This window comes from Salmo salar, chromosome ssa16 (genome assembly GCF_905237065.1).
Source record: "Salmo salar chromosome ssa16, Ssal_v3.1, whole genome shotgun sequence".
In the NCBI taxonomy this organism is placed as follows: Eukaryota; Metazoa; Chordata; class Actinopteri; order Salmoniformes; family Salmonidae; genus Salmo; species Salmo salar.
The window spans coordinates 7794627-7808411 of record NC_059457.1 but is presented as its reverse complement, the minus strand read 5'-3'; positions in this window follow the sequence as shown (position 1 = coordinate 7808411).

Below are 13785 nucleotides of genomic sequence, written 5' to 3'. Positions count from 1 at the left end.
GGCACCACTTTGAGTCAGGTGCCAGCAAGGTGAAGGAGGGGTACTGGTATGGGCTGCTATCATTGAGGATGAGGTACAGTGGGGGAAAAAAGTATTTGATCCCCTGCCGATTTTGTACGTTTGCCCACTTACAAAGAAATTATCAGTCTATAATTTTAATGGTAGGTTTATTTGAACAGTGAGAGACAGAATAACAACAAAATCCAGAAAAACGCATGTCAAAAATGTTATAAAATGAGGGAAATAAGTATTTGACCCCTCTGCAAAACATGACTTAGTACTTCGTGGCAAAACCCTTGTTGGCAATCACAGAGGTCAGACGTTTCTTGTAGTTGGCCACCAGGTTTGCACACATCTCAGGAGGGATTTTGTCCCACTCCTCTTTGCAGATCTTCTCCAAGTCATGGTTTCGAGGCTAACGTTTGGCAACTCGAACCTTCAGCTCCATCCACAGATTTTCTATGGGATTAAGGTCTGGAGACTGGCTAGGCCACTCCAGGACCTTAATGTGCTTCTTCTTGAGCCACTCCTTTGTGGCCTTGGCCATGTGTTTTGGGTCATTGGAATGCCCATCCACGACCCAATTTTAATACCCTGGCAGAGGGATGGAGGTTCTCACCCAAGATTTGATGGTACATGGCCCCGTCCATCGTCCCTTTGATGCGGTGAAGTTGTCCTGTCCCCTTAGCAGAAAAACACCCCCAAAGCATAATGTTTCCATTTCCATGTTTGATGGTGGAGATGGTGTTCTTGGGGTCATAGGCAGCATTCCTCCTCCTCCAAACACGGCGAGTTGATGGCAAAGAGCTCCATTTTGGTCTCATCTGACCACAACACTTTCACCAGTTGTCCTCTGAATCATTCAGATGTTCATTGGCAAACTTCAGACGGGCATGTATATGTATTCTTGAGCAGGGGGACCTTGCGGGCGCTGCAGGATTTCAGTTCTTCACAGTGTAGTGTGATACCAATTGTTTTCTTGGTGACTATGGTCCCAGCTGCTTTGAGATCATTGACAAGATCCTCCCGTGTAGTTCTGGGCTAATTCCTCATCGTTCTCATGATCATTCCAACTCCACGAGGTGAGATCTTGCATGGAGCCCCAGGCCGAGGGATATTGACAGTTCTTTTGTGTTTCTTCCATCTGCGAATAATCGCACCAAATGTTGTCACCTTCTCACCAAGCTGCTTGGCGATGGTCTTGTAGCCCATTCCAGCCTTGTGTAGGTCTACAATCTTCTCCCTGACATCCTTGGAGAGCTCTTTGGTCTTGGCCATGGTGGAGAGTTTGGAATCTGATTGATTGATTGCTTCTGTGGACAGGTGTCTTTTTTACAGGTAACAAGCTGCGGTTAGGAGCACTCCCTTTAAGAGTGTGCTCCTAATCTCAGCTCGTTACCTGTATAAAAGACACCTGGGAGCCAGAAATCTTTCTGATTGAGAGGGGGTCAAATACTTAATTCCCCTCATTAAAATGCAAATCAATTTATAACATTTTTGACATGTTTTTGTTGTTGTTATTCTGTCTCTCACTGTTCAAATAAACCTACCATTAAAATTATAGACTGTCAGTGGGCAAACGTACAAAATCAGCAGGGGATCAAATACTTTTTCCCCCCACTGTAGTTGGACCTTTTCGGGTTGAAGATGGACTGAAACTCAACTCCCAAACCTACTGCCAGTTTCTGGAAGATTCTTTCATCAAACAGTGGTACAGGAAGAAGTCCTCAGCATTCTAGAAGGCCATGATCTTTATGCAGGACAATGCTCCATCACATGCATCCAAGTACTCCACTATTTGGCTAGCCAGCAAGGGCCTCAAAGATGCCTGAATAATGACCTGGCCCCCTTCCTCACCTGACTTAAATCCTATTGAGAACTTGTGGGCCCTTCCCAAACATGAGATTTACAGTGATGGAAGACAATACACCTTTTTGAACAGCATTTGGGAGGCTGTGGTTGCTGCTTCAGCGAAAATTGATCGTGAACAGATCAAGAAACTGACAGACTCCATGGATGGAAGGCTCATGGCAGTTATTGAATATAAGGGTGGCTATATTGGTCACTGAATATTTTTGAAAGGCCAAAAATGTTATATAATTGTCTATTTGTGTTACCTATCTGTTACACTTACTCTAAAAATTGAGAATAAACAAGTGAGTTGAGAGAAATTATTTTTGTAATTTTGTTGCCTAATAATTGTGCACACTTATATATTTCCCTGAGAAAGACAAATCTCACTTTTCCTTTGTTAAACAATCAGGTTTGAGGTTCAATAACATTTATTTATTTTTATTTAACCAGGTAGGCAAGTTGAGAACAAGTTCTCATTTACAATTGCGACCTGACCAAGATAAAGCAAAGCAGTTCGACAACAATACAGAGTTACACATGGAGTAAAAACAAACATACAGTAGAAAAATAAGTCTATATACAATATGAGCAAATGAGGTGAGATAAGGGAGGTAAAGGCAAAAAGGTCATGGTGGCAAAGTAAATACAATATAGCAAGTAAAACACTGGAATGGTAGATTTGTAGTAGAAGAAAGTGCAAAGTGGAATAGAAATAATGGGGTGCAAAGGAGCAAAATAAATAAATACAGTAGGGGAAGACGTAGTTGTTTGGGCTAAATTATAGACGGGCTATGGATTGACTGAGAGCATTGTGTTTGTTCAACAATAAAATTAATCCTGAGGAATACAATTTGCCTAATAATTGTGCACGCAGTGTATAGCAGATCAAAGACCAAGTGAAACATAGGGGTAGGGTTGTAGAGAATTGAAGGACTGTGAATGTAATAAGAACCCTTAGGTGCTGGCTTAAGGCTAGTAGCAACCACTACAGAATGTCCGGTCAGAACATGGATGAGGCGGATGTTCAGATTAAGGGGAGTTTAATGGAAGAAGATGTACACATTCACGTCACACATCTGACCACTCATGGTTCAGATAACTGAGAATCATGTCCAGTGAGAACTGACTTTAACTATGTGGTTCTGAAAGGAAAGAAAACTTAGGCTATAGCACTGCTATAATATGAATGACATGGCTGTATAAGCTAGCACAGGTAAGTAAATAACAGCAAGGGCTAGCCACTACAGCAGGCATAAGGCCTAGTCACATGGCAAAAGACTAAACAGCCTATTGGACTTGTTCATTTGAGCACATTTGCCTGAGTTTCATGTGTACATTGCAGTAATATTGAAATGTATACATAATATAATTAAAATGAGCATGAGTGAAATACTGTATGTAGAATAGAAAAGAGCCTAGCACCATGAATGAGCAATGCTAATAAACGGCTAATCGCTAAAAGTCATGCAAAAATGCTCATTCATTCCAATGCAAAATGCTAACGGTAGTGCTAACGCTAGCGGGAGGGTGAGCTAGCTAACAAGCTCAACAAACGGTAATTATACACAATTCTCAACAAAACTTAACTCCATATAATATGACACAGATCTCAAGGCACATACATTTAGATGTACACACAATTAAATATAAGACATATAGGGATTCAGTCCACAAGAGGAAATGTTCAGCAGGAGGGAAAACACGTTTCTGACCACACAGCGTGCTGGGGTCATAGACTAACTGAAACTGAAATCCCGGCCACTAATAGGCTGAAGAAGATGTGGTGATAAGTATTTGGCCTGACCTTTACCAATAAGACACTAACACATGTGGGGGTCTTCTGAATGGGAGACTAAGCTGCCCGACTAGAACTAACCAGAAGGGATGGTTCGAATCAGCTGAATGCAGCTGGGCTTTTAACATCAAATTTTATTGGTCACATGCAGATGTTAATGCAAGCATAGGGAAATGTTTGTGCTTCTTGTTTCGACCATGCAGTAATATCTAACAAGTAATCTAAAAATTTCACAACAAATACCTTATACACACAAGTGTAAAGGAATGAATAAGAATATGTTCAAATAAATATATGGATGAGCGATGGCCGAACGGCAAAGGCAAGATGGAGTCAATAGTATAGAGTACAGTAAATACATATGAGATGAGTAATGTAGGGTATGTAGACATTATATAAAGTGGCATTGTTTAAAAGTGACTAGTTGCATCCAATTTTTTATTATTAAAGTGGCTAGTGATTTGAGTCAGTATGCTGGCAGCAGCAACTCAATGTTAGTGATGGCTGTTTAACAGTCTGATGGCCTTGAGATATAATCTGTTTTTCAGTCTCTCGGTCCCAGCTTTGATGCACCTGTACTGACTTTGCCTTCTGGATGATAGCGGGGTGAAGAGGCAGTGGCTCGGGTGGTTGTTGTCCTTGATTAACTTTTTGGCCTTCCTGTGACATCGGGTGGTGTAGGTGTCCTGGAGGGCAGGTAGTTTGCCCCCGGTGATGTGTTGTGCAGACCTCACTAGCCTCTGGAGAGCCTTGCAGTTGTGGGTGGAGCAGTTGCCGTATCAGGCGGTGATACAGCCCGACAGGATGCTTTCGATTGAGCATCTGTAAAAGTTTTTGGGTGTTTTAGGTGACAAGCCAAATTTCTTCAGCCTCCTGAGGTTGACGAGGCGCTGTTGCGCCTTCTTCACCACTCTGTCTGTGTGGGTGGACCATTTCAGTTTGTCCGTGATGATACACCGAGGAACTTTCCACCTTCTCTACTACTGTCCCGTCGATGTGATAGGGGGGTGCTCCCCTGATGTATCCTGAAGTCCACGATCATCTCCTTTGTTTTGTTGACATTGAGTTGAGGTTATTTTCCTGACACCACACTCCGAGGTCCCTCACTTCCTCCCTGTAGGCCGTCTTGTCATTGTTGGTAATCAAGCCTACCACTGTAGTGCCGTCTGCAAACTTGATGATTGAGTTGGAGGCGTGCATGGCCACGCAGTCATGGGTGAAAAGGGAGTACAGGAGAGAGCTGAGAACGCACCCTTGTGGGGCCCAAGTGTTGAGGATCAGATGTTTCTTACCCTCACCACCTGGGTGCGGCCGATCGGAAAGTCCAAGACCCAGGGTTTCGAGCTTAATGACGAGTTTGGAGGGTACAATGCTGAGCTGTAGTCAATGAACAGCATTCTTACATAGGTATTCCTCTTGTCCAGATGGGTTAGGGCAGTGTGATTGTGATTGCGTCGCCTGTGGACCTATTGGAGCGGTAAGCAAATTGGAGTGGGTCTAGGGTGTCAGGTAGGTTGGAGGTGATATGATCCTTGACTAGTCTCTCAAAGCACTTCATGATGACAGAAGTGAGTGCTACGGGGCGATAGTCATTTAGCTCAGTTACCTTAGCTTTCTTGGGAACAGGAACAATGGTGGCCCTCTTGAAGCAACAGCAGACTGGGACTGGAATTGACTGAATATGTCCGTAAACACACCAGCCAGCTGGTCTGTACATGCTCTGAGGACGCGGCTAGGGATGTCATCTGGGCCGGCAGCCTTGCGAGGGTTAACTCTTTTAAATGTTTTACTCACGTTGGCTGCGGTGTAGGAGAGTCGCAGGTTTTGGTAGCGGGCAGTGTCTGTGGCACTGTATTGTCCTCAAAGCGAGCAAAGAAGTTGTTTAGTTTGCCTAGGAGCAAGACATCGGGGTCCGCAACGGGGCTGGTTTTCTTTTTGTAGTCTGTGATTGACTGTAGACCCTGCCACATACCTCTCGTATCTGAGCCGTTGAATTGTGACTCTACTTGGTCTCTATACTGACACTTAGCTTGTTTGATTGCCTTGCGAAGGGAATAGCTACACTGTTTGTATTCGGTCATGTTTCCGGTCGCCTTGCCCTTATTAAAAGCAGTGGTTCGCGCTTTCAGTTTTGTGCGAATGCTGCCATCAATCCATGGTTTCTGGTTGGGGAAGGTTTTAATTGTCGCCGTGGGTACAACATCACCTATGCACTTGCTAATAAACTCGCTCACTGAATCAGCGTATACATCAATGTTGTTGTTCGACGCTATCCGGAACATATCCCAGTCCACGTGATCGAAGCAATCTTGAAGCGTGGAATCAGATTGGTTAGACCTGAGCATGGCCGTTTCCTGTTTTAGTTTCTGTCTATAGGTTGGGAGTAACAAAATGGAGTCGTGGTCATATTTGCCGAAAGGAGGACTAGGGAGGGCTTTGTATGCGTCACGGAAGTAGGAGTAACAATGGTCCAGAATTTTCCTACCCGTGTCGCTCATTCGATATGCTGATAAAATTTAGGGAGCATTGTTTTCAAATTAGCCTTGTTAAAAACCCCAGCTACAATAAATGCAGCCTCAGGATATGTGGTTTCCAGTTTACATAGAGTCCAAGGAAGTTCTTTCAGGGCCGTCGAGGTGTCTGCTTAGGGGGGGATGTACACGACTGTGATTATAATCGAAGAGGATTCTCTTGGTAGATAATGCGGTCGGCATTTCATTGTAAGGAATTCTAGGTCAGGTGAACAAAAGGACTTGAGTTCCTGTATGTTGTTATGATCACACTGCGACTCGTTAATCATAAGGCATACACCCCCGCCCTTCTTCTTACCAGAAAGATGTTTGTTTCTGTCGGCGCGATGCGTGAAGAAACCTGGTGGCTGTACCGACTCTGATAACGTATCCCGAGTGAGCCATGTTTCCGTGAAACAGAGAATGTTACAATCTCTGATGTCTCTCTGGAAGGCAACCCTTGTTCGGATTTTGTCTACCTTGTTGTCAAGAGACTGGACATTGGCTAGTAGTATACTCGGGAGAGGTGTGCGATGTGCCCATCTATGGAGCCTGACCAGAAGACCGCTCCGTCTGCCCCTTCTGTGGTGCCATTGTTTTGGGTCACCTGCTGGGATCCGATTAATTGTCCTGGGTGGTGGACCAAACAGAAGATCTGCTTCGGGAAAGTCGTATTCCTGGTCGTAATGTTGGTAAGTTAACGTTGCTCTTATATCCTGTAGTTCCTCCCGGCTGTATGTAATAAGGCTTAACATTTCCTGGGGTAACAGTGTAAGAAATAATACATTAAAAAACGAATTACTGCATAGTTTAACCTGTCTGGGATAGGGGGCAGTATTTTCACGGCCGGATAAAAAAACGTACTCGATTTAAACTGGTTACTACTCTTGCCCAGAAACGAGAATATGCATATAATTAGTAGATTTGGATAGGAAACTCTAAAGTTTCTAAAACAGAACTCAAATAGCAGGCAAAAACCTGAGAAAATTCCAAGCAGGAAGTGGCCTGTCTGCGAATTTGTAGTTCTCCTTTTGCTTCACTATCGAAACTACAGTGCCTGTGGGGTTATGTAGCACTTTCTAAGGCTTCCATTGGCTCTCTAAAGCATTCAGAAAGCAGATTGAGGAATCTCCTGTCTCTGGGCAGAGTACAGGAGCACAGTTTGTCAGTGGACTGCCTGGTGACTAAGAGATTGGAAATGCGCATTCACCAGGCCGCCATTTTTTTCTCTTCCTTTTATACAGCATTGTCCGGTTGGAATATTATCGCTATTTTACGAGAAAAATAGCATAAAAATTGATTTTAAACAGCGTTTGACATGCTTCTAAGTACGGTAATGGAACATTTTGAAATTTTTTGTCTCGAAATGCGCTCACGCGTTACCCTTTGGATAGTGGCCTGAACGCACGAAAAAAACGGAGGTATTTGGACATAACTATGGATTATTTGGAACAAAAACAAAATTTATTGTGGAAGTAGCAGTCCTGGGAGTGCATTCTGACGAAGAACAGCAAAGGTAATCTAATTTTTCTAATACTAAATCTGAGTTTAGTGAGCCCCGAACTTGGCGGGTGTCAAATTAGCTAGCCGTGATGGCTGAGCTATGTACTCAGAATATTGCAAAATGTGCTTTCGCCGAAAAGCTATTTTAAAATCTGACATAGCGATTGCATAAAGGAGTTCTGTATCTATAATTCTTAAAATAATTATGTATTTTGTCAACGTTTATCCTCTCTGGGCTAGGCAGGACGAATTCGTCCCACCTACGCAACAGCCAGTGTAATCCAGTGGCGTGATTTTCAAATACCTTAGAAATGCTATTACTTCAATTTCTCAAACATATGACTATTTTACAGCATTTTAAAGACAAGACTCTCGTTAATCTAACGACACTGTCCGATTTCAAAAAGGCTTTACAACGAAAGCAAAACATTAGATTATGTCAGCAGAGTACCCAGCCAGAAATAATCAGACACCCATTTTTCAAGCTAGCATATAATGTCACAAAAACCCAGAAGACAGCTAAATGCAGCACTAACCTTTGATGATCTTCATCAGATGACACACCTAGGACATTATGTTATACAATACATGCATGTTTTGTTCAATCAAGTTCATATTTATATCAAAAACCAGCTTTTTACATGTGACGTTCAGAACTAGCATGCCCCCCGCAAACATCAGGTGAATTTACTAAATTACTCACGATAAACGTTCACAAAAAGCATAACAATTATTTTAAGAATTGTAGATACAGAAGTCCTTTGTGCAATCGAGGTGTCCGATTGTAAAATAGCTTTTCGGTGAAAGCACATTTTGCAATATTCTCAGTAGATAGCCCAGCCATTACGGCTAGCCATTTAGACACCGACCAAGTTTAGCCCTGACCAAACTCCAATTTACTATTACAAAAGTTTGATTACCTTTGTTGTCTTCGTCAGAATGCACTCCCAGGACTGCTACTTCAATAACAAATGTTGGTTTGGTCCAAAATAATCCATCGTTATATCCAAATAGCAGCGTTTTGTTCGTGCGTTCCAAGACACTATCCGAAGTGTAAGTAAGGGTCACGAGCATGGCGCAATTCGTGACAAAAAAATTCTAAATATTCCATTACCGTACTTCGAAGCATGTCAACCGCTGTTTAAAATCCATTTTTATGCCATTTCTCGTAAAAAGCGATAATATTCCGACCGGGAATCTGCGTTTAGGTAAACAGAGGAAAGAAAACAAAGCAGTCGGTCGACGCGGGCACGTGCCTGAGTCTCACAGTACTGTAACCAGCCACTACCCAAACGCGCTACTTTTTTTTCAGCCAGAGCCTGCAAAGCCACGATTGAGCTTTTTGCCGCCTTCTGAGAGCCCATTGGAGCCGTAGGAAGTGTCACGTAACAGCAGAGATCCTTTGTTTTGGATAGAGATGACAAAGAAGGCCAAGAAATGGTCAGACAGGCCACTTCCTGTAAAGGAATCTCTCAGGTTTTGACCTGCCATTTGAGTTCTGTTATACTCACAGACACCATTCAAACAGTTTTAGAAACTTTAGGGTGTTTTCTATCCAAAGCCAATAATTATATGCATATTCTAGTTACTGGGCAGGAGTAGTAACCAGATTAAATCGGGTACGTTTTTTATCCAGCCGTGTCAATACTGCCCCCTAGCCCTAACAGGTTATCATGAGTAATTTAGTAAATTCACCGGAAGTTTTCGGTGGGAATACAATTTCTGAACATCACACGCCAATGTAAAAAGCTGTTTTTTGATATAAATATGAACTTGACTGAATAAAACATGCATGCATTGTATAACATAATGTCCTAGGAGTGTCATCTGATGAAGATCATCAAAGGTTAGTGCTGCATTTAGCGTTTTTGTGACATATATGCTTGCTTGAAAAATGGCTGTGTGTCTATGTACTCTCCTAACATAATCTAATGTTTTGCTTTCGCTGTAAAGCCTTTTTGAAATCGGACAATGGGGTTAGATTAACGAGAGTCTTATCTTTCAAATGGTCCTATGTTGAAATATTGAAATTATAGCATTTTTGAGGTTTTGTATTTCGCGCCACACTCTTCCACTGGCTGTGGGATGCTGACGTCCCACCTAGCCCATAGAAGTTAAGCTAACATTTGGCTGATTGTCATAACAACAACAGTGAAACAAAAATGTCCTTGAGGACTTCTCTAGAAATTGTTGGCTTTGTTACAGGAAAGATTGAAAAGAGAATGACGTTGTTTCATTGTGTGGCAACTGAATGCAAGTGAAAGTGGTTGAGTATTTTATTTTACCCTTATTTTACTAGGCAAGTCAGTTAAGAACAAATTCTTATTAGGGTTAGGGTGGCAGGGATTGCCTTGTCCCATCGCTCACTAGCAACTCCTGTGGTGGGCCAGGCGCAGTGCACGCTGACATGGTCGCCAGGTGTGCGGTGTTTCCTCTGACACATTGGTGCAGCTGGCTTCCGCGTTAAGTGAGCATTGTGTCAAGAAGCAGTGCAGCTTGGTTGGGTTGTGGAAAAGGAATGTCCACCAGAGCTGTTGACAGAGAACTGAATGTTAATTTCTCTACCATAAGCCGCCTCCAATGTCATTTTAGAGAATTTGTTTGTGTTTGGGATGCTCTGGATCGACGTATAATATCCAGCAACTTTGCACAGCCATTGAATAGGAGTGGGACAACATGCCTGATCTACAGTGGGGCAAAAAAGTATTTAGTCAGCCACCAATTGTGCAAGTTCCCCACTTAAAAAGATGAGAGGCCTGTAATTTTCATCATAGGTACACGTCAACTATGACAGACAAAATGAGAAAAAAAATCCAGAAAATCACATTGTAGGATTTTTAATGAATTTATTAGCAAATTATGGTGGAAAATAAGTACACTGCTCAAAAAAATAAAGGGAACACTTAAACAACACAATGTAACTCCAAGTCAATCACACTTCTGTGAAATCAAACTGTCCACTTAGGAAGCAACACTGATTGACAATAAATTTCACATGCTGTTGTGCAAATGGAATAGACAACAGGTGGAAATTATAGGCAATTAGCAAGACACCCCCAATAAAGGAGTGGTTCTGCAGGTGGTAACCACAGACCACTTCTCAGTTCTTATGCTTCCTGGCTGATGTTTTGGTCACTTTTGAATGCTGGCGGTGCTTTCACTCTAGTGGTAGCATGAGACGGAGTCTACAACCCACACAAGTGGCTCAGGTAGTGCAGCTCATCCAGGATGGCACATCAGTGCGAGCTGTGGCAAGACGGTTTGCTGTGTCTGTCAGCGTAGTGTCCAGAGCATGGAGGCACTACCAGGAGACAGGCCAGTACATCAGGAGACATGGAGGAGGCCGTAGGAGGGCAGCAACCCAGCAGCAGGACCGCTACCTCCGCCTTTGTGCAAGGAGGAGCACTGCCAGAGCCCTGCAAAATGACCTCCAGCAGGCCACAAATGTGCATGTGTCTGCTAAAATGGTCAGAAACAGATTCCATGAGGGTGGTATGAGGGCCCGACGTCCACAGGTGGTGGTTGTGCTTACAGCCCAACATCGTGCAGGACGTTTGGCATTTGCCAGAGAACACCAAGATTGGCATATTCGCCACTGGTGCCCTGTGCTCTTCCCAGATGAAAGCAGGTTCACACTGAGCACATGTGACAGACGTGACAGAGTCTGGAGACGCCGTGGAGAACGTTCTGCTGCCTGCAACATCTTCCAGCATGACCGGTTTGGTGGTGGGTCAGTCATGGTGTGGGGTGGCATTTCTTTGGGGGACCGCACAGCCCTCCATGTGCTCGCCAGAGGTAGCCTGACTGCCATTAGGTACCGAGATGAGATCCTCAGACCCCTTGTGAGACAATATGCTGGTGCGGTTGGCCCTGGGTTCCTCCTAATGCAAAACAATGCTAGACCTCATGTGGCTGGAGTGTGTCAGCAGTTCCTGCAAGAGGAAGGCATTGATGCTATGGACTGGCCCGCCCATTCCCCAGACCTGAATCCAATTGAGCACATCTGGGACATCATGTCTCGCTCCATCCACCAACGCCACGTTGCACAACAGACTGTCCAGGAGTTAGCGGATGCTTTAGTCCAGGTCTGGGAGGAGATCCCTCAGGAGACCATCCGCCACCTCATCAGGAGCATGCCCAGGCGTTGTAGGGAGGTCATACAGGCACGTGGAGGCCACACACACTACTGAGCCTCATTTTGACTTGTTTTAAGGACATTACATCAAAGTTGGATCAGCCTGTAGTGTGGTTTTCCACTTTAATTTTGAGTGTGACTCCAAATCCAGACCTCCATGGGTTGATACATTTGATTTCCATTGATTATTTTTGTGTGGTTTTGTTGTCAGCACATTCAACTATGTAAAGAAAAAAGTATTTAATAAGATTATTTCTTTCATTCAGATCTAAGATGTGTTGTTAAAGTGTTCCCTTTATTTTTTTGAGCGTAATATATTTGGTCACCTACAAACAAGCAATATTTCTGGCTCTCACAGACCTGTAACTTCTTCTTTAAGAGGCTCCTCTGTCCTCCACTCGTTACCTGTATTAACCTCTTGTCGTTCGCCTAGGATAGGGGGCGCTACAGCGATTTTTGAAAAGAATTAGTGCCCATTTTAAACGGCCTCCTACTCAAACTCAGAAGCTAGGATATGCATATAATTAATACTTGTGGATAGTAAACACCCTAAAGTTTCTAAAACTGTTTGAATGGTGTCTGTGAGTATAACAGAACTCATATGGCAGTCAAAACCCCGAGACCGATCGTAACAGGAAGTGGAATTCTGAATTGCGGACTCAACTTCATCTCGTTGCCAATAAATCACACAGTGAGCAATGGTTCATTGAGCACTTCCTATTGCTTCCACTAGATGTCCCCAGTCTTTCCAAAGTGGTTTGAGTCTCCTACTGTGAAAACTGACTGAATGACACGCTGTGGAACGTGGTCACACGGAGAGGGCGATCACCATTATGACGCCGGTGCCCCTGGCTACCCTCCCCTTTCTAAACGTTTTGAAAGACAATGCAATCTTCCCCCTTGAATCTTATTGGAGCTCTTGTTGAAAAAGGCCCTAAAGATTTATGTTATACAACGTTTGACATGTTTGAACGAACCTAAATGAAGAAAAAAAAAAATGCATTTTTTCGAAAAAGGTGTCCCGCGCACGTCGGAAATGTTGGTGCAGCCTTCAGAACGCGCTAACAAGAACAAGCTATTGGAACATAAAGGATAAATTTTTTCGAACTAAAATACATTTGTTGTGGACCTGGGATTCCTAGAAGTGCTTTCTGATGAAGGTAATCAAAGGTAAGGGATTATTGACAATAGTATACAAGACTAGATTTGATATGCGATTGTTCCAAGATGGCGCTGACCTGTAACGCTAGCCTATTGTTCTGAGTATCGCATCCCCTTTTATCGCAAAGTGTGATTACCCAGTAAAGTTATTTTTAAATCTGGCATTACAGGTGCTTTCAAGAGATATTCATCTATAAATCTTAGAATGACAATATTACATTTTAAAAATGTTTTCGAATAGTAATTTAGTAAATTGTAGTGCTGTTTCACCGGATGCATTTGAGGGAAACAAGTTAGTCAACGTTACGCGCCGATGTAAAATGCTGTTTTTATATATAAATATGAACTTTATTGAACAAAAGAATGCATGTATTGTGTAACATGATGTCCTAGGAGTGTCATTTGATGAAGTTTGTCAAAAGGTTAGTGCTGCATTTAGCTGTTTTTTGGTTATTTGTGATGCATGTGGTTGGTCGGAAAATGGCTGTGGCTACTTTTACGATATACTCCTCTAACATAATCTAATGTTTTGCTTTTGCTGTAAAGCCTTTTTGAAATCGGACAACGTGGCTCGATTCAGGAGAGGTGTATCTATAAAACGATATAACATAGTCCTATATTTGATAGTCCCGCATACGGGACGGAGCCCGACCAGGGGTTAATGGCACCTGTTAGAACTTATCAGTATAAAAGACACCTGTCCACAACCAGTCAAACTCCAAACTCCACTATGGCCAAGACCAAAGAGCTGTCAAAGGACACCAGAAACAAAATTCTAGACCTGCACCAGGCTGGGAAGACTGAATCTGCAATAGGTAAGCAGCTTG